General features: G+C 44.6%; 1 protein-coding gene across 1 annotated transcript in view; it reads right to left on the minus strand.

Moving 5' to 3' along the window:
* SP2 (Sp2 transcription factor) overlaps positions 1 to 13,806 on the minus strand; it is a 46,268-nt gene extending 32,462 nt beyond the window's left edge. The window contains exons 1-2 of the mRNA XM_030220685.1: positions 13,801 to 13,806; positions 5,406 to 5,415 (exon numbers count right to left, since the gene is read on the minus strand). The gene's annotated coding sequence lies outside the window, so the exon portion shown is untranslated. The remainder of the gene's footprint in view (positions 1 to 5,405; positions 5,416 to 13,800) is intronic.
* Positions 13,807 to 20,267: the final 6,461 nt, after the last annotated feature.

Below are 20,267 nucleotides of genomic sequence, written 5' to 3' on the forward strand. Positions count from 1 at the left end.
AGGAAGTTGTGTCAGAGGAGAGCAGCTGGCTGCGACGACAGAGAACGGAACAAGGAAGTTAGCTTGAGAAACGGCGTGAAGTCAGAAAGCTGAGGCCAATGAGGTTAATCCCCTTTCTCCCCCGCGTAGCCGTCATCCCCATTAACCCAAAACAAAGCAAACGCCCATGAGTTGCGCTATCCATGTTGTCGTTCTTTATTGCTCGTAGCATTTTTATTTGATTTACATTTTAAAGCATGCCAGACTGTGCAGCATACGGATGTACATAGAGGAAGTATCGGTTTCATTGGTTAATTAGTTCTAAAAAGTAATCATGGTGTCATTTGGAGGGGCTGGTTATAGGGATTCCCTGTATTCCTGCTGTTTTCACGTAGTAAAGGACCACCAAAACAGACATGTCATGCGCGTGACAGAGTGCGAACAAGGAGCAGGACCTGCTCCTTTGTGCGCACCGTTCATACACAACTTTTCCTTGGTTATGGTGAATTATTCTTCCCAATTTTTTGGCATCTTTATCTTCCTCCTGCTGTGCAGCTTTACTATGTTTCTCGCAGCCGATTCCAGTATTGTGGGGTTACATGCCCCTTTTCCTGCAGCATCTGCCTACTTGCTCATCATCAGCATGATATACCCTCTCCCATCTGCTGGCCCTCTGGCCTACCTTCCCTGTTCTCTCACCTGCACACTCTCAATTGGTCTCAATACTTGTTCCTTGTGGAACAAATATTTTCTCATTCATGACCTTAGACGTACTCTGCCTTACGGAAACATGGTTATCCAAGACACATATGCCTCTTATGTCAATCAAGCAACACCAGTAGTCTATTCCTACTATCTTGTCAATAGGCCTGATTGTCACGGTGGGGGACCTCGCTATTATATATTCCTCTAAGTTAGACCTCTCAGGCTTTGACTGGAACTTGCAGGGCCCACTTCAAACCTTGCAGTTTTCCCTTGACTCATCTCCACTCCTGTATTTTTACTTCTCTACCTCCCTACCCCTCCCTCAGCCTCCGCTTTTCAAAACCTTGCTGGCTGACCATTTCACCTCTCACTGTACTCTGAAGCTTCTTAATCTTTTTTCTGATCTAAGCCTGGTCCAATATGTAGACCAACCCACTCATTGCGGGGGGGGGCACACTCTGGACTTGATCCTCTCTTCAGCCAACTCTACCCCCTTGCTTAGCCCAGTCTCCCTCCTCTGGATAGATCACTCCCTCATCTCTTTCACCTATGCTCTGCGGAAAAACCTAGGGGTCCTTTTACTAAGGTGTGCTGAAAAATGGCTTGCAGTAGTGTAGGCGCTGGTTTTGGGCGCGCACAGAATAATTTTTCAGCGCGCCTGTAAAAGGCCTTTTTTTCCCCTGAAAATGGACTTGCGGCAAAATCAAAATTGCCGCGTGTCCATTTTGGGTCTCTGACCTTACCGCCAGCCATAGACCTAGCGGTAAAGAATTTGGGCGGTAATGGCCTACGTGCGTCAGATGTCACTTGGCGCACGTCCGCTATGCGTGCCAGAAAACAAAAAATATTTTCCAGACCTCTCCTTACGCCCCCAGTGATCACTAATCCCTTCCCACCCCCCAAAAATGTGATTTTTAAAACATTACTTGCCACCCTCTATGCCAATCTCAGATATTATACTCAGGTCTCTGGAGTAGTCTAGTGGTGGGTGCTGTGCACTGCAGACAGATGGACCCATGCATGCCTATACCTCCCCCTACCTGTTACACTTGTGGAGGAAACTGTGAGCCCTCCAAAACTCACCAGAAACCCACTGTACCCGCAAAACCACTCCATGAAAAACTACGCTGACTCCCAATCAAAGAACGCATTGCTTTCAAAATCTGCACCCTGGTCCACAAAATCATCTACAGCAAAGCCCCGGGATACATGACAGACTTCACCGACTTACGAACAAGAAACACATCCGATTCAACACGAACATATCTAAACCTGCACTACCCAAGCTGCAAAGGACTTAAATACAAATCAACTTACACATCCAGTTTTTCCTACATATGCACACAACTGTGGAACGCATTACCTAAAGCCTTGAAAACGACGTACAACCACCTAAACTTCCAGAAATCACTAAAAACTAACCTGTTTAAAAAGGCATACCCTAACGATCCAATTTAAATGACAGATCCCGGCAACACAACAAAACCAAATTATGTGACGGACATAACACAACTCTCTACTGTTGAACGACTCCCTAATGTGGCTGTGCCACATGAACTTTATCTTACCATAACATAACTTTGCATTTGTTCACACCGGAGTCTGCAAACATCTCTCCGGTACTATGTAAGCCACATTGAGTCTGCAATTAGGTGGGAAAATGTGGGATACAAATATAATAAATAAATATACGTGCCCCTTCACCCATAAGGGCTTTGGTAGTGGTTGGGGGTAGTGGTTTTTGGGTGGGTTGGGGGGCTCAGCAGACAAGGAAGCATTGGTAAGATGTGTACCTGGGAGCATTTTATGAAGTCCATTGCAGTCCCCCCTAGGGTGCTCTGTTGCTTTCCTGGGATGTCTGGGGGACAAGTCTACTAAAAATGCTGGCTCCTCCTACATCCCAATGGCTTGATTTTGTGCTTTTTGCACTTGGATTTTTTTTTTTTTTGAAAATGGACCAAAAAACTAAACTTCCAAATCACAAAACCTTGTTCAAAACATTTTTCTTTTTTGAAAATGACCTTCTTTCCTATTTGGATTTTGGACGTTTTTTGCACAACATCCAAAGTCGGACTTAGACGTCGTATTGAAAATGCCCCTTCATGACATCTACATCTTTTTCTTGGGTGCTGAGTCCCAAGGTGGACTCAAATTCCCTAAGCAAATTGGCTATTAGGCTGCATGTTGGAGACTATTGAAGACTGCACCCCCAAGATGTGTAGGCAAGGATCTACCCTAGTTCTGCTTCCTAAAGCCATGGGTGTCACCACTCCTACCTCAGTTTAGTCACCAAAACCCTGATCCCTGTCTGTTGAGACTCTCCTCTCTAATGTCGGTTAATTCTCTGATTGTGGGCTCACCTGCTAGGGGTGTGGGATGCCCCCACACCATCTTTGCAGTTAAACCCATTTTTCTCCTCTCAAAAGCATTAAAGAGGGGTGGAATCTTCTGACCTGCTCCAACTGGCTTTCCTCCTCCTTGAGGAATGGGCTCAGGGGAAAATAGGCCATTGGTCTTTGAAACCAAGAGCCAGTCTGAACCCCCCCTCCTGCAGCTAACCTATATGCATCCTCCTTGCCTCTGGGATCACTTGGGGGCTACCTGAAGTATTGGTTTCAGGGAGGACATAGAACATCCCCCTGGGCATTGGTGGGAAGCATAGCACTAATACCAGGACCCTCCCCTCTTATACACCACCATGCGCAGCTGGGTCTCGTGCATTTGGCTCATAGCATGTCAGTTGGGGCAGAATTTCTACCTCGGAAGGCAAGCCTAAGTGAAAATCGACTCCAGTTGAGGTCCCAATGCAGCTGGAGTTTATAGACATCACTAGGATGGTTCTGGTATGTAGTATGGAATCTTGCTATTTTTGGATTCTGCCAGGTATTTGTGACCTGGATTGACCACTGTTAGAAACAGGATACTGGGCTAGATAGATCCTTAATTTGACCCAGTTGGGAAACTCTTTTATGACTTCTTTAAATCATTACAAGTATGAGTTAAGCTTAACTTCCACCTCCAACCACTGAAGTTAAAAACATTAGTAAAGTAACACCTTCCATTATGAAAAGGTGCACTAACACACCTTTTAGTCATATTTTCTGTGTATTTTGTTTTAATGTATGTTTAATCACCCCCCCCCATGTGTTGCATACTGTTTACTTACTGTATCTGCAGTTAACAGATTTTTTTAAAACATTCAAGTTAAAAACGGTACTAAACTGTAATGCACTCATGTTTTAGTACATTGAGCTCAAGTAGGAGAAACAGTTGTGAAGAAGGGTAATAGATTTAAGGAGAGGCTAAGACCCCGATGCTCAAAAGTAAATGCGTGCACTAGAGGCCATTAGCACCATACTAGCACCCGTATTTACCTGCGTAGAATGTTCAGAGGCCCAGAGCGCGGGAACAAACAAGGGCATAGATGAGCAACGCAAGTAGCACGCTAATATCGTCAAGCTCATGTTAATGAGGTCATTTTCTATTCCTCCCCAAAGCTCAGAAAAGAGAGCCCAAAACAAAACTGCCTTACCGCTGCAAAAAATAACGCCAGGTCGGAGCAGGCATTAAGGTGTTGGAAAAGAGGATTTTTCATGATTCTTATGCTTCTCCCATGATTCGTTCTACAGAATCTGCCAGTTTTGATTGCTTTTGGAAACAGAAGGAAGCTGTGCAAGCCCTTAAGCGCTGGTTGTGAGAAACAGCAGACCCAAGAGAAAGCACACATTGGCGTCTGTTTCCTGTGTCTAAATATAAGCTTCCAAGCTAAAAAATATATAAAAAATGGTTATATTTAGGCCACAGAAAACAGGCACCAATGTGTGCTTCACGTTCAGCTTTTACCAGGCACATGCGCATAGGAGCCGAGCTTACCGCAGAACTCCTCTGCTCATGCACTAAGCACAATTATCCCACCAAACTCCCTAATGCTCAACGCTGTGAGTGTGCCTATATTTGCATCTCATTAGCGTTTATTAAGGGTGTTGTTCTGCGCTGTTTGGTGGTATTTTTATGGCGCTATTCGGAACAGTGTCAGAGTTTTGAGCATCAGGGCCTAAGTGTAGGAGAAAGAGAGCTGAGCTGCTGGTTGGAAATGGAATCAGAAGAGCCTTAGCCCTGGTAAATGCAGAAACCACAATTTATGTATCCATTAGGGGGAGCCAAAGACACATGATCACTGCAAATAATTGTCAGGTAGCCCTGGAATCATGACATTTCACTTTAGCAGGACTGTTTGATTTTCATCCCAGACATATATTTATTTATTTATTTAATTTATAATGTCTTATATATTGCCTACAAACCCAAACTTTCAAAATCTGCACCCTGGTCCACAAAATTATTTATGGTGAAGCCCCGGGATACATGACAGACTTGATTGACTTATCAACTAGGAACACATCCGAATCAGCACGAGCCTATCTAAATCTGCACTACCCAAGCTACAAAAGGTCTTAAATACAAATCAACTTACGCATCTAGTTTCTCCTACTTAAGCACACAACTGTGGAACGCACTACCAAAAGCCTTGAAAACAACGTAGGACTATCTAAATTTCCGTAAAACACACAAAAAACAACCTTTTAAAAAAGGCATGCCCTACTGATCCAACTTAAATGCCTGATCTCCGCAACACAATAAACTAAAGAACGTAATGGACATGACACAACTCCCGCTGTACGATTCCCCAATGTGGCTATGCCACATGAACTTTATCTTACCACAACATCACTGTGTATTTGTTCACACCGGAGTCTGCAAACGCCTCTCCGGTACTATGTAAGCCACATTGAGCCTGCAAATAGGTGGGAAAATGTGGAATACAAATGTAACAAATAAATAAATAAATAAAGGCTATCAAAGCAGTGTACATTCAGATACTGTAGGTAATTTTCTGTTGCTGGTGGGTTCACAATCTAACCCCCTTGTTTACTAAGCCATACTAGCGGCTGCAGTGCGCTAATACTGACGGGCTGTGTTGCTGTGGCGTTCCTAGGGGGCGGACACCCAGGGCAGCGTCCCGCCCCCGGGTGCAGCGCCCCCCCCGATGCAGCGCGGACCCCCCCCCCGGCGAAAGACCCCCCCAATGAAAGAACCCCCCCCGGGTGCATGCCGCTGGGGGGGGGTGCCACAGCGCGCGCCTCCTGCGAGTTTACTAACTTTGCTCGTTCGCTGCAGCTCCCTCTGCCCCGGAACAGGAAATAACCTGTTCCAGGGGGAAAGGGAGCTGCAGCGAACGAGAGAAGTTAGGGAACTCTCACAGCAGGCGCGCGCCGCGGCACCCCCCAGCGGCGTGCACCCGGGGCGGACCGCCCCCACCGCCCCCCCTTGGTACGCCACTGCTGTGTTGGCATTGCCATGCGACAGCCACTATAATGACTTAGTAAACAGGGGGGGGGGTAAGTGTGTATTTGAGGCAGTGGAGGGTTAAGTGACGTGCCCAAGATCACAAGGAGCTGCAGTGGGATTTAAACTGGGCTCCCCTGGTTCTCAGCCCACTGCTCTAGCTTTTAGTCTACTCTTCCATATCTCACAAACCGCATTAAAAAAGTTCAGTGGCCACTGTATAACTCACGAAAAATAATTTCAATCATACCATCTCATTGAAATTCAGCAAAGTCTAGCTGAGAAGATGAATTCTGAAAAGAAGGGCAGTTCCCACACTCTCATGACTAACAGCTGCAGGGCATGTGACATCATCATGCTCAACAAACAATTTCTATTCAAAATAATTAAAATCAATGTTGATTTAATATGTCATCCTATTTGTGATTCAAGAGTCTACAACTCAGTGTACTCACATTATTACTATTTGGATTTTTGCTCACACCTTTTTTAGTAGTAGCTCAAGGTGAGTTATAGTCAGATACATTGGGTATTTCCCTTTGTCTGGAGAACTCACAATCTAACTTTGTATGTGAGGTAATGTAAGATCACAAAGAGCAGCAATGGGATTTGAACTGGTCACCTCTGGATGTCAAGACCAGTGTTCTAACCACTAGGCCACTCCACACTTATGACACCACACTTATAACTTGCTACTCCAATAGGTGCTCATTTTCAAAACAGAAAAAATGTCTCAAAAGCGGCACAAAGTGCCAGATGGATGTTTTTCACTGGAAAATGTTCAAGTTGCGATTTTCAAAACTCAGATTCACTTGAGATGGATTTCTCTGCTGTTCATCTAAGTCACAAGGGGGTGTGTTGGGGCATGTTTTGGGCAGGCCCAGAAGTTGGACATTTTCCTGAGATAATGGAACAAGATAAAAACGTTTAGGGATAAAATTGGGACGTTTTTTCTGGACCTGTTTCAATCACTACTAAGTCACAAAAGGTGCCCTAACTACCAGTTGATCACTGGCGGGATTAAGGTATGACACTCCCCCCCCCCCCTCCGGAAATCCCCCAGTGGTCACTGACCCCCTCCTACCCCCTAAAGATGTAATATTTACAGTACATACCAGGATCTATGACAGCTTCAGATATTATGGCCATTCCTATTAGAGCAGCAAGCTGGTCCCAGGAGTAGGCTAGTGGTCAGTGCAGTGGACTGTAAAGAAAAGGACTCAGGTCCTTATCCCACTTTAACTAGTACACTTGTGGTGGAAATTGTTAGCCTTCCAAAACCCAGAAAATACCAACAGTATCTATAGATAGGAGACACCTGTAGACTTGAGGGCTTTTGTAGTGGTGTACACTTAGCTACAGTAGGTTTTTAGGTCACCCTGGAAAACTCACAATACAAAATAAGGGTGATAAGGTGGGATTTGTACTTGGATCACTTTTAGGCTTTTTTTTTTAAAGAAAAGGGAGCCCATCTTCTGACACAAATCAGGAGATGGGCGTCCTTCTCTCAGGGTCACCCAAATCGGCATAATCGAAAGCCGATTTTAGACGCCCTCAACTGCTTTCTGTCGCGGGGACGACCAAAGTTCACGGGGGCATGTCGGCAGCGTAGTGAAGGCAGGACTGGGGCGTGCTTAAGAGATGGGCGTCCTCGGCCGATAATGGAAAAAAGAAGGGCGTCCCTGACAAGCACTTGGCTGACTTTATTTATTTATCTGTTCTGGGACAGAGGGAGCTGCAGCGAAGTTAGCGAACTCAGCTGACAGGCGCGCGCCGCGGCACCCCCCAGCAGCGTGCACCCGGGGCGGACCGCCCCCCCCCCCCTTGGTACGCCACTGACTATTCAAACTCTGGAACATTTGTAAGTTTATTGTACTCTGCCTAGATAGTGGTTTGCACAGACACCCCTGGATTCTATAAATGGTGTGCAAATTTACATGAGCAAAAGTTTGTGCTAGCCTGAGACACATGCGCAACTAAATTGGCTAATGAGTCAATCAGCACCAATAATTGGGTGTTAATCAATTAATGGCATTAATTGGCAACAATTTGGATTTGTTTGCGCATCTTGCTAAGCACTATTCTATAAAGATCCATGCACAACTTGAAAGGGGGCATGGGCGGGTCAGGGGTATTCACCAAAGATGCATGCAGTCTTACTGAATACCAGGGATCTGGGCCTAACATATGCACTAGGATTTAAACCAGGTTTCAATTGATTTAAATCCTCACACCCCAAGTTTGGCACGAAAATCAGTTCTAAGCGCTATTCTATAAATGGCGTGCAATTCGAAATGCTGTTTATAGAATAAAGCTCCCTGCGGATTCTTTTCAGTGCCATTTACTGAATCTAGTACATAGTGCAGAATATAAATTTGATTGCACTACTCCTATCATATGTAAATGTATCCATGCCTATTCATAGTGGGTATCCTGAAAACCTGACTGGTTGGGTGTATCCCAAGGACTGGCTTGAAAACCCCTGGCCTACATGGTAAGAGGTTTGTTGATTCTGTGATTTATGCTCTATGAATATTGTTCCATATAGCTGGAAGATCAGCATGACTGAGCTCTCTGACAAGTTAAGCCAAACACTGTGTCATTCCAAAACACTGACACATAACAACAAACTGCAGAGCCCCATTTCCTTGTAAGTCTGCCTTGCCTGCAATGTGAACACATTTTAAACATTTTACACAGGATTTCTTACTAGAGCTAAAGGCCTTGATGTTTCAAACAGGAAGAAACAAACAGTAGAACACATCCTGCCAGTTGGCAGACAGGTCTGCACTTGCTGCTTCTCTTACCAGACAAAAACAGGACCAGCAGATGGGGATCTCCGCCCAGTTACCATTATTAGATTCAGGGGGGGGGGGGGGGGAAGGAGCACTGTTTTTATTTTTCTGCTGAATTTAAAACCAAAAGAGGTGCATGCTGGGTCAGTTCCATGCTCCATCAAGCCCAGCATCCTGTCTTTGATAGTTGCCAGTCTGGGCCATTTGGAAGAACCTGGCAGATCTGAATAGGAGACACCCCGTCTATCTGGCTAGTAATTATTAATGGACCTCTCCTCAGAAAGGTGTTCAAACCTTTTCTAAACTTGACTGTACTACACACCTTGACCATATACTTTGGCAACAAATTCCACAGTGTAAGTTTTCATTGAGTGAAAAAATAAGCCCTTTGATTTATTTTAAATTGGTTACCAGTTAGTTTCCATATCTCCTAGTCCTAGTGCTATGTGAAAGCTTAGTAATGATCACCTGTTCCTTATGTTTTTGTTCCACGCCACTCATGGTTTTATAAACCTCTATCGTAACCCCTCTCAATTGCCTCTCTTCCATACTGAAGACCCCTAACCTGTTTAGCCTTTCTTCATCCCCTTTCTCATTTTGGCTGCCCTTCCCTGAAACATTTCTCATTTTGAGATATTTTTTTTGAGAAGAGGTGACCAGAACTACATACAATACTCAAGACGTACTCGCACCCTGGAGCTAAACAGAAGCATTATAATATTCTAAATTCAGTTCTGATCTGAGCAAGGGAGTTTTAGTTCTTGAATTTTTCTAAATAAATGCATTAAGGGCCTCTTTTACTAAACCGCCCTAGCGATTCCCCATTTATTTTGATTAGGCTGCATCACATTTGCCATGCAGGAATCACTAGTACAGTTTAGTAAAGGAGCTCCTAAGTTAGTTCAATTAAAAAGGATCACCTTATTTTTATTTGTTAACCTTTATTTCTGTGTATTCCGGTGGACTAACACAGCGACTGTACTGCTTTATCCAAATAATTCTTGATGTCCTCTTTGCTTTTTTGACAGCAGTCACACACTAAGCTGAGGGTTTCAACATATTGCCTGTGATAATGCTTGCATTTTTTTTTCTGGATGGTGACTTTTAATATGGAACCAGCATCATGTACTTATGGTTAGGATTATTTTTCCCTAAGGGCATCATGTTGTACTTATCTTTTGAAAAGTGCCAGCAGACAGTACTGGAGATTTCTTCATTTTGCATGAAATTGGCAGCCATACCAGCTCCCTCCAGACCACTTTCTACCTCAACGGCTTTCTCTACTTATTTTCTGTAAAAAAAAAAAAAAAATGCCAATTCAGTTTTAAGCCACATTCAGTCTGTGCTTACGCTGATAAAGAACTCTTGCCAAAGATTAGCCTGGTTGGTGATTTTTAGTGATACAACTAACTACCTGGAAGTGGATTGTGGCCACCAATTAACAAATATCCCCTTATTTTGGTCCCTGGATTCCTGTACACTCACTTTCTATCCTATTTTAGTCTCTGTTTTCAATTCAGAATGCTGGAAAGTATCTCCTGCTTCATCATCTCCCTCCTTTCTCTTTCCACTTCCAGATTCTGGCTCTTGTTTGTACTTTAGCAGTGTCTCTTCTCCCTCTCTCTAGAGATTCTTATATTCTTGCCCTCTGCCCTTTGTCTCTCCCCCCCCCCCCCCCCCCTCTCATTTCTCACCTGGCTTCTCTTTCTCATATCTGATTCCCTCTTTCCAGGATGTTTAGCTGGTTTGTATTTTACCTGTGAGAGCCTGAATAGCTGTGTGAACTTATGGCAGGGCAGAACATCTAACAGCAGGAGAGTGAGGTAGACGCTGCTTCCAGAGTGTCTTTGTATAATGTAGTTCTGACATTCGTGCCGATACTTCCATCTGGCAAGCTTCCCCAGCAGTGATATATTTACATTATGGATAAGTCTAAATGGAGAGTGATATTGTCAAGGTCCCAGTTAAACACTCTATTTTCATTTAAAAATACAAAAGGAGGAAGGTAATTATAGAAGGATAAATGGGCTTAACCAATGGTGTAGCCTTAGGTGGGCCAAGGCCCACCCAATTTGGACTCGGGCCCACTCAAAACCCCACCAGCTGAAGGCTTCCTTTTCCTCGGGCAACCAGCGCTTTTCCAAATGGCAGCCGGCACCACTTGCCTCGAGCTGATGCCAACAGCAGCAGCCACTCTGCATCTGCTCAGATTTTGCACATGTGCAAACACTGAGCATATGTGGCCTGCTGGCATCATCGTCTACTCCATACACTTGCTGCCAGCTGCTGTTTGAAATAGTGCTGGCTGCCTGAGGAGGAGGAAATCTTTAGCTGGTGAGGTTTGGGATTCCACCAGTTCAGGTATTTCATATTTTGGGTTTGCGGGCAGCAGGGTGGGGGGCAATGGGGCAGTCAGAAGAGAGTGGAGCGGGGCCAGGAGGAGGGAATTCTATGCCCACCCAAAATTGGCTATCTGGCTATGCCCCTTAACATCCATTTGTAAATATATCTGTCTGTGCTAAGATCAAGGGGTTCATTTTCAAAGCACGCAAGGTAACAAAGTTATATATGTTACTATGGAACTTTGTAAGTGTATGTGTTTTGAAGATGAGCACCGAAATCTCCTTAAGGTCCGCTGCGTGTGACATTGAGTCTATCCGATGAATGATCTGTGACAGTAAGTCCAGCTGATGCCCCCCCCCCCCCCCCCCCCCATGTTTTGTTCAGTGTGTTTTCTTGAATGGTATTTCTTCTTGGTGCCTGTTAGTGAAAAACCCCATCCTAAATTCGGTAAGTATCTTTAACATCACAGACTTGAGGGCTTTCCAGACACTGGCTTCAGCATCAGTCTACCTTCTTCAGCAAGTGGGTGTTATCAGCTGCTTCTGCTGCAGACAGCTAAGAAAAACAGATTTTAGATAAACTGGATGGTGGCATCAGCTTCCTGCCCCTGCATGCCTTCACTTGAGTGGAAAAGATCTGGAGACAGGGATTTACACCCTTTACACTGCTGCAATCTCCATCTCAGTTCAAAGGCTTCCTGGGCACATCACCTGCCCATAAAATGCTTTTATATGTGTTCAAAGTGGTTCAAGGAAGAACATTTGTTGTTTTTTTTTTATGATTTCTCAAGTTGCATGGAGAATTGAGTTCTATGGGGGAAATCAGATATCCTGCTGCTTGCCTTTTCAGTTATGATCTAGTTGGGTTTCTTTATAACCATAACATAGAAACATAAAAAATGATGACAGGCAAAGACCATGTGGCTTATCCAGTCTGCCTATTCATACCATCCACTATCCCTTCCTTTCCCTTAGAGTCTACTACACTTGTCCTCTGCTTTCTTGAATTCACACCAGGAGGCTGTTGTTCCACATATCCACTACCCTTTCCATAAAGAAGATTTCCTTAGGTTACTCCTGAGTTTGTCCCTTTTCACCTTCATCCTATGCTTCTTCATTCCAGAGCTTCCTTTCAGTTGAAACAGATGCCTCCTGTGCACATATGCCATGGAGGTATTTAAACATCTCCTGCCTTTCTTCCAAAGTATACATATTGAGATCTTTAAGTCTGTCCCCATATACTTTATGGTGAAGTCTGCTGGCCATTTTAGTAGCTGCCCTTGGACTGACTCCATCCTCTTTATATCTTTTTGAAGGTGCGATCTCCAGAATTGTATTTATTTAGATTTTGCTTACACCATTTTCAGTAGTAGCTCAAGGTGTACTGTTCCATTAGACTTTTGCAGTCCAAACGCATGACCTCACTTTTTTTTTGCATTTATTTATGTATTTGGGTTTAGTTCACATCTTTTTTTTTTCAGTTGTAGCTTAAGCCCATAGGTGCCCCTCACTACGTCTCTACCCTCATCTCCCATTACGTTCCCGCCCAAAACCTCCGTTCACAGGACAAATCCCTCCTCTCAGTACCCTTCTCCACCACCGTCAACTCCAGGCTCCGCTCATTCTGCCTCGCCTCACCCTATGCTTGGAACAACCTTCCCGAGCCCTTACGCCAAGCCCCCTCCCTGCCCATCTTCAAGTCTTTGCTTAAAGCCCACCTCTTCAATGCTGCGTTTGGCACCTAACTCTTTCAGGAAATCCAGACTGCCCCAATTTGACTGCCCCTATCAGACTGACTGTTCACGTGTCCTTTAGATTGTAAGCTCTTTGAGCAGGGACTGTCCTTCTATGTTAAATTGTACAGCGCTGCGTAACCCTAGTAGCGCTTTAGAAATGTTAAGTAGTAGTAGTAGGTGCTAGCTCTGTGGGTGCTTGAGAACCCTCAATGTTGAGAAACTTCCTTGACTGCATCCAGGGAAGGGTAAATTCCATTGGGTTTACAACTCCTACTTATTGGCTTCTCTATATCAAGGTGAGTTGCATTCAGGTACACTAGGTATGTTCCCTGTCCCCATGGGGCTTACAATCTAAGTTTGTACCTGAGGCAATGGAGGGTTAAGTGACGTGCCCAAGATCAGAAGGAGAAGTGGAATTTCAACCCTGACTTCCCTGGTTATAAAACTGGGACAAATGGATGACACACCACTGGTGATACCCTTTTCCTTAGATTGAATTTCCTTTGTTGCGTTTTACTCATCCAGTTTCTAACCCAGTCACTTTAGGGCCCATGGCCGAGGGCTCTCAGTTTATTTATTTATTAAGTTGCCTATGTGGAACTGTGTCAAAGGCTTTGCTAAATTCTAAGTACATCACATCTAGCACCCTCCCTCACTCCAACTGTCTGGTCACCCAGTCAAAAAAAAAATGAATCAGATTAATCTGACAAGACCTGCCTCACTATCCTCTGTCTTAGAAGCATTTTCATTAACTTACTCGCCACAGAAGTCATTCCCAACCTGTTCCATACTTCCACTTTTGTAGTGGGGGGGGGGTCACATTCATCCTTCTCCATTCCTCAGTGGGACCACTTCTAACTCTAAAGAAGCACTGACAAGGTTAGACAGCAGAGCTACCAGAACTTCCCTAAGTTCCTTCAGTACCCTTGGATGTATCCCATCAGGTCCCATCACTTTGTTTACCTTCAGTTTAGCCAGTTTCTCACGAACACTGTTTTCCGAAAATTGTTCAAGGTCTACCACACTTTCATTTCTGTTTGTCTTTGTCTTCTGTGGTCCTACTCCCAACCCTTCATCTTTGAACACAGAACTCAGACTCTTTGGGTTTTCCACCCTTTTGTCCATGGTTGGTGTAAACTATTTCATTGATTATCTGCCTCCTTACAGGCAGCAGATGAGTAATAGCACTCAATCAGCTACTTTTCATTCTTTTCCTGTCAATCCAGTTCAGGCAAACTGGAGCGTCCTGTTCTCTTTTTTTTTTTTTTCTGCTTTGTGTTTACTTTATAAAGATTGTAACTGTGATGTAATTAGGAAGCTTTTTGAAGGCCTCAGAGATGCTCAGAGCATCCTGATGTTCCAACAGAATCTGATTAAGCTTTGAATCTTTGGAACTTTCTGGTCTTAATGGCACCAAGTTTGTTGGACCTGGTTCTGTTTTCAGTTACTTGAAGAAGTCATTATTAAAACTAAATTTAAAAAAAAAATAAACATATCTCAGCTAACAATGTCTGCTTGGTCCAAGAACTCATCATCCCACCTAGTCCGAGAACTCATCAACACCAGTAATTGAAAAGCAAAGTCAGTCCTGGGCAGACTTTTATGGTCTGTGCCCTGATCATGGCTGGACAGATGGGCTGGAGTGGGGCTTTGATGACAACTTCAGTAGTTTTATTTATTTTTGTTACATTTGTACCCTGTGCTTTCCCACTCATAGCAGGTTCAATGCGGCTTACATATTATATACAGGTACTTATTTGTACCTGGGGCAATGGAGGGTTAAGTGACTTGCCCAGAGTCACAAGGAGCTGCCTGTGCCTGCAGTGGGAAGCAAACCCAGTTCCCCAGGACCAAAGTCCACCACACTAACCACTAGGCCACTCCTCCACTCCTAGTTGGAGAACAAGGCCAGTGTTGGGCAGACTTCTAAAGTCTGTGTCCTAAAAATGGCAATGACAAATCAAGATCAAGTCTACATATGTAGTATCACATCATAAACTCATAGCATAAGGTATCTTATTGGGCAGATTGGATGGACGGTATGGGTATTTATGTCATCATCTGTTATGTTACACTGTTGCTAATGGAGTACTGTGTGTAGTATTTACTGATGAACAAAGTAAGTGTTTAGTTATCATTGATGGTTGTCCTTTCACCTCCACACCACCAGAACAAAAAATAAAAAAGGATCCAGAACTTTGTGACTCAGGGAGATATTTTCTTTCCATGACAAATCTTAGGACTTTTTCTTAGTGGATAAAACCATAAATCTGCTGTGTCTCATTCATGTTTTTATCACTCTGCAGAAGGTTACAAAATCCCTGTGTGTCCCCAGTAACTTGCATGTTTGGTGTCCTACCCATAGCAAATTCTAACTTTAAGGATATGTCAGGGGGGGCCATAAGGTCTCTGATCTGAGTGGGCTTTTTTGGACTCACATATATCTGCAGACTTCAGACAGGGCCACTGGAAAGGACAGGCAAGATGGGCACCTTTCTAATATACCAGGGCCAGCATTGGAAGTAAGGAAGGGGATGAAGCCCCTGTGCCTCCCTAACATCGGAGAGGGACATTCCCCTCAGTTGCCCATGTAACTGCTTAGCCTGGCAACAGTCCTGATTGTAGACGTGCTTCACAGACAGTTCACTCCTAGTGCGGGGTAGAGCATCTTTATTGTTTCAATATTACAGGATTGCCTGTGCTGCCAAAAATCAGAAATTGCACCATCAGTACCTGGCCCCCCCCCCCCCAAAAAAAAACCCCTAAATCTTCTGTTGAGAAGGTGATCACATGTTTCTTCTAGTGACCTTGCTTTCATTGCTAAAATTCATTAATGTAAATGTTTATGCTTAAGGAGAGGCTCACGCTGAAAGGTGATGTAGAGTGTGGGAGGAATTTCAGAATTGCTCCTGGAGCTTGTCCTCCTTTCCCAGGAGCTGGGATACAAGTAATTAGCTTTGCTTTACAGTCATGAGGTGGCTGTGTTAAGCCCATTAGACACATAGAAATGACTAAATTAATCCAATAAAAAAGGGCTCTCTCCAATGTGTTTACACTGTCTTGTATTCCACCATTCTTACCACATGATTTAAAAGCGGATCACAAAATTAGCAAACACAGCACAAAAGAAATGTAATGAATAACACATTAAAAGACAAAATTAAGATATGTGGGGAGTATTTTCAAAGCACAGACTTACAAAGTTACATAGAGGGGCATTTTTGATATGACGTCTAAGTCTGATTTTGGACGTTTTGCATAAAATGTCCAAAATCCAAAAAGGAAAGAAGGTCATTTTCATAAGTACTTAAGTACATAAGTAATGCCATACTGGGAAAAGACCAAAGGTCCATCGAGCCCAGCATCCTGTCCCCGACAGCGGCCAATCCAGGTCAAGGGCACCTGGCAAGCTACCCAAATGTACAAACATTTTATACATGTTATTCCCAAAATTGTGGATTTTACCCAAGTCCATTTAGTAGCAATCTATAGACTTGTCCTTTAGGAAACTGTCCAACCCCTTTTTAAACTCTGCCAAGCTAACCGCCTATCTTTTTTGTGCATTTTCCACGTGAAAAACATAGAAAAACAAGCTATTGGGATGTAGGAGTAGCCAGCATTTTTAGTGGACTGGTCCTCCAGACATCTCAGGAGAGCATGGGGCACCCTAGGGAGCAGTGCAGTGGACTTCAAATAAATGGTCCCAGGTACACATCTCACCGTTGCTCCCTTATCTTGTCTGCTGAGCCCCCCAAAACCTACTACCCCCAAATGTACACCACTACAATAGACCTTTATGGGTGAAGTGGTCACCCATATGTGGGTACAGTGGGTTTCAGGTGAGTTTTGGAGGGCTCACACTTTCCACCACAAGTTAACAGGTAGGGGCGGTATGAGCCTGGGTCCACCTGTCTACTGTGCACTGTACCCACCACTAGACTAATCCAGGGACCTGCATGCTGCTCTAATGGACCTCAGTATGTAATGTTTTTATCACATTGTTGGGGGTGGAAGGGTTAGTGATCACTGGGGGAGTAAGAGAAGGCCATCCCTGATTCTCTCCAGTTGTCATCTGCTCATTTTTATTTTATTTTAGTTACATTTGTACCCCGCACTTTCCCACTCATGGCAGGCTCAATAGGGCACCTTTTTGTGTCTTATTCATTCTAAAAACAGGTCTAGCTCAAAACATCTTAGTTTTAGTCCTGGACAGTTGTGTTTTGTTCCAAGTCTTAGAAATGCCCAAATCCCGCCCTTACAATGCCCCCAACATGCTCCCTTAAGATTTGGACATGCTGCAGATGAACAGCATAGAAAAACTTCTGAAAACTAGGTTTTGAAATTACCTAATTGGATGTTTTTGTGAGAAAGACTGCTGCTTTATGCCACTTTTTAGATGTTTTTCTATTTCAAAAATCAGCCCCATAGTAACCTATGGAACTTTGTAAGTCTAAGTGCTTTGAAAATGAGCTCCAAAGTCAAGGGCAACTGTTAAAAAAAAGTCTTAACAGTTTCTTGAACATTAGGTCATCCATTTCATCTGGATATTCACAGGAATATAGCCAAGAGAAAAGGTCTGATCACAATCTTTATTCCTGTCTATATAAAATTACCTTGAATAAAATATACAGGTAAAAGAAGCTTGACTTTATCATACTAACTATATCCTGAAATGTGAACCACAACAGAGATATTGCCCCAGACTCTGAAAGTAGGAATTTGCCCCACAGTAGACAGAGGTAGGCAAAAGTGTTGGCCACACAGGGTACAACACCCTTGGAAATGGGAGCAAAAAAATACTGAAATGTAAATATAGACCAGGGGCGTAGCCAGACCTCAAGGTCGGAGGGGGCCAGAGCCCAGATTGGAGGGGAATATTTTGGTCCACTGCCCTCCCTCCACCACCTCGCCACCCTGCCACTCCCCACCCACTGTCGCTGCTGTACATATCTTGGCTGGCAGGGGTCCCCAACCCCCGCCAGCTGAAGCCCCAACCAGCGAGAGCTTCCGGCACCACCACACTGCCCGCCCCACTCTCTCCTTCCCCCACGTCCGGCATGCTCCTTTTAGTGAGGGGAAGAGAGAGCAGGGCAGGCAACGCGGCAGCGCCAGAGACCAGCACCAGATGAAGACCCCAGCCGGCAGGGGCTGAGGACCCCCACCAGCCAAACCAGGGACCCAGAGCAAATTGGGGGGGGGGGGGGGGTCCAAGCCCCTGTGGCCCCACATGGCTATGCCTAATGTAGACTGACAACAGATAAAAAAAAAATCTTGGAGGAATGCGACTATCTTATCATTCAGGTTGGAGAAAGAAGAGGGAGTAGAGTGAAAAAGGATTTGGGATCAGAGTGGAGGGAGAGGAGGCAGGGATCAGGATGGGGGAAAGGCTGCAAATGCACTTACCTTCCCTGGGTGCTAAATTCTGCCCCCCCTAATGAGACTATGACAGTAGGGAATTGCCCCACTGCCTAAGCCTGCTTGGAATGGAAGAGTAGAAGCAATAGAAACCAGGGTTCAAATCCTGTTGCTCCCACTAATTCTTCTTGTAACTTTGGAAAAGTTACTTTACCCTTCATCATAGGTGCCAAACACAATACAAATAACCCTTCCCTGGACCCTGTGAAGGAGCGTGTTCAATACTGGGGTGCTCAGCACTCACAGAGCTGGCTTCTTGTCCTCCAACGCCTCAGGTACAAAATTAGATTGACAATTGACTTGAACAGGGGAATAATTTGTGTACCTGAATTAGTAACTTGCCTCAAGCTTAGATTTAGAAAGACAAGTAATTAAATCTAAAATCTAATACATAGCACACCTGGGCAAACTGCGACAGTGGGGAATTGCCTGATAGTCTGGCAGAGCAGACTGTACCCCTGTTGCAGTTCCATTTCCAGAGAATTTGATGCTCAGTGCTGAAACAATAGGGCCACCACCACTGCAGCATTTGAGCTGCAGAATAGATCTACCATCACATCCTGTCTCTGACTGTTCAGCTTTGAATCACAACTACAGGGAGGACCAGGGCAGTGAAAAAAAAAAAAGCGCTTTAGAAAAGTAGTGCAAAAGGAACCGAGAGGGTACAACTGACTAAGATGCGCTAGCGTTTTTTTGCATGTGCACAAAATTAGCGTGCACTAGCTGTGTAGGCGCAGTGGCATTCCTAGGTCATTCCTAGGTCAGCTGCCACCTGGGGCGGATCGCCGCTGCGCACCCCCCCCAGGTGCAGCGGTGTCCGTCCCCCCAGGGTGCAGCATGACACCCCCCCAGCGCAATGACCCCCCCTGGCGTATCAACCCCCCTCCCCCGGGTGCATTCTTAGCTGCAGAGAGCAGCCACGTGGCTGTCGCCTCCGCTGGCTCCCTCTGCCCTGGAACAGGAAGGGAGCAGGGAACCAGCAGAGCCGACAGCTGTACCCCTCCAGCAGCGTGCACCTGGGGCAGACCGCCCCCACTGCCCCGCCCTTGCTACGCCACTGTGTAGGTGACCATAGGAATATTGTGGGTGTCTACACAGCGCGTGCTAATGGTTAGTGCGTGCTAAAAGCACCAACGCAGCTCTAGCGCGGCTTAGTAAACGGGGCCCTAGGCCACTTAGTAGGGAGTTTTGAGTCTTGTTTTTCTCACATGATTTGCAGCAAAGCAAGTTTTTTTTGTTTGTTTGTTGGAGTTGTTGTTTTTTTGCTTCAGAAGGTGCACAGATTTCTTCTCTGTGGGCCTGGGTTGTTCCTTGAAGCCTGCTTAGAACAATGTAAAAATACCAGAAAAGAAAACTGAAATCAAAGACCATTCGGCACCTCAAACCTGTTACAACCACAGAAACAGTGCAAATGTCTGTAGAAAATGCGAACAAAGAAAATGAAATTGTGTTTAATTTCTTATGCGTGTAGCCTCACTGAAAGTCTTGCACCATGTACAGTCATGAAATCTAGAACTTTTATTGTATCATTAATCTGTGTATATGATATACCTATATCTATATTTATATAAAAGAATGTATAATCCACCTATGTCTATTTATTACAAAGCATTTGCTGCTGGTTTCCTTGTATTAATTCTGCTGTTGTTGTGATATCTTTGTGTATCACCCTGAGTCCTGCTGGCTTCTCCAGGGATGTATTTAAAGGGTGCCTGAGCCTTGCTGGATTCATCCTCTCAGGACTCTTCAATTATACGTTTGCTTCATCTCTTAATCCTGTGCCAGTCAGCTGGTGTTGTGTCTCCTTATCCTGTAATCTGCCACCAGCCGGTGCCCTGGCTGCTCAAGAACAGTGTATGTATTCCTGCCAAACAATGCTCAGGTGTGGATTCTGGACCTAGGAGAAAACAAAATAACCCACAACAGGGTTAACTAGTCAAGTATGATCA

The sequence above is a fragment of the Microcaecilia unicolor genome, chromosome 12 (genome assembly GCF_901765095.1).
Source record: "Microcaecilia unicolor chromosome 12, aMicUni1.1, whole genome shotgun sequence".
Lineage (NCBI taxonomy): Eukaryota > Metazoa > Chordata > Amphibia > Gymnophiona > Siphonopidae > Microcaecilia > Microcaecilia unicolor.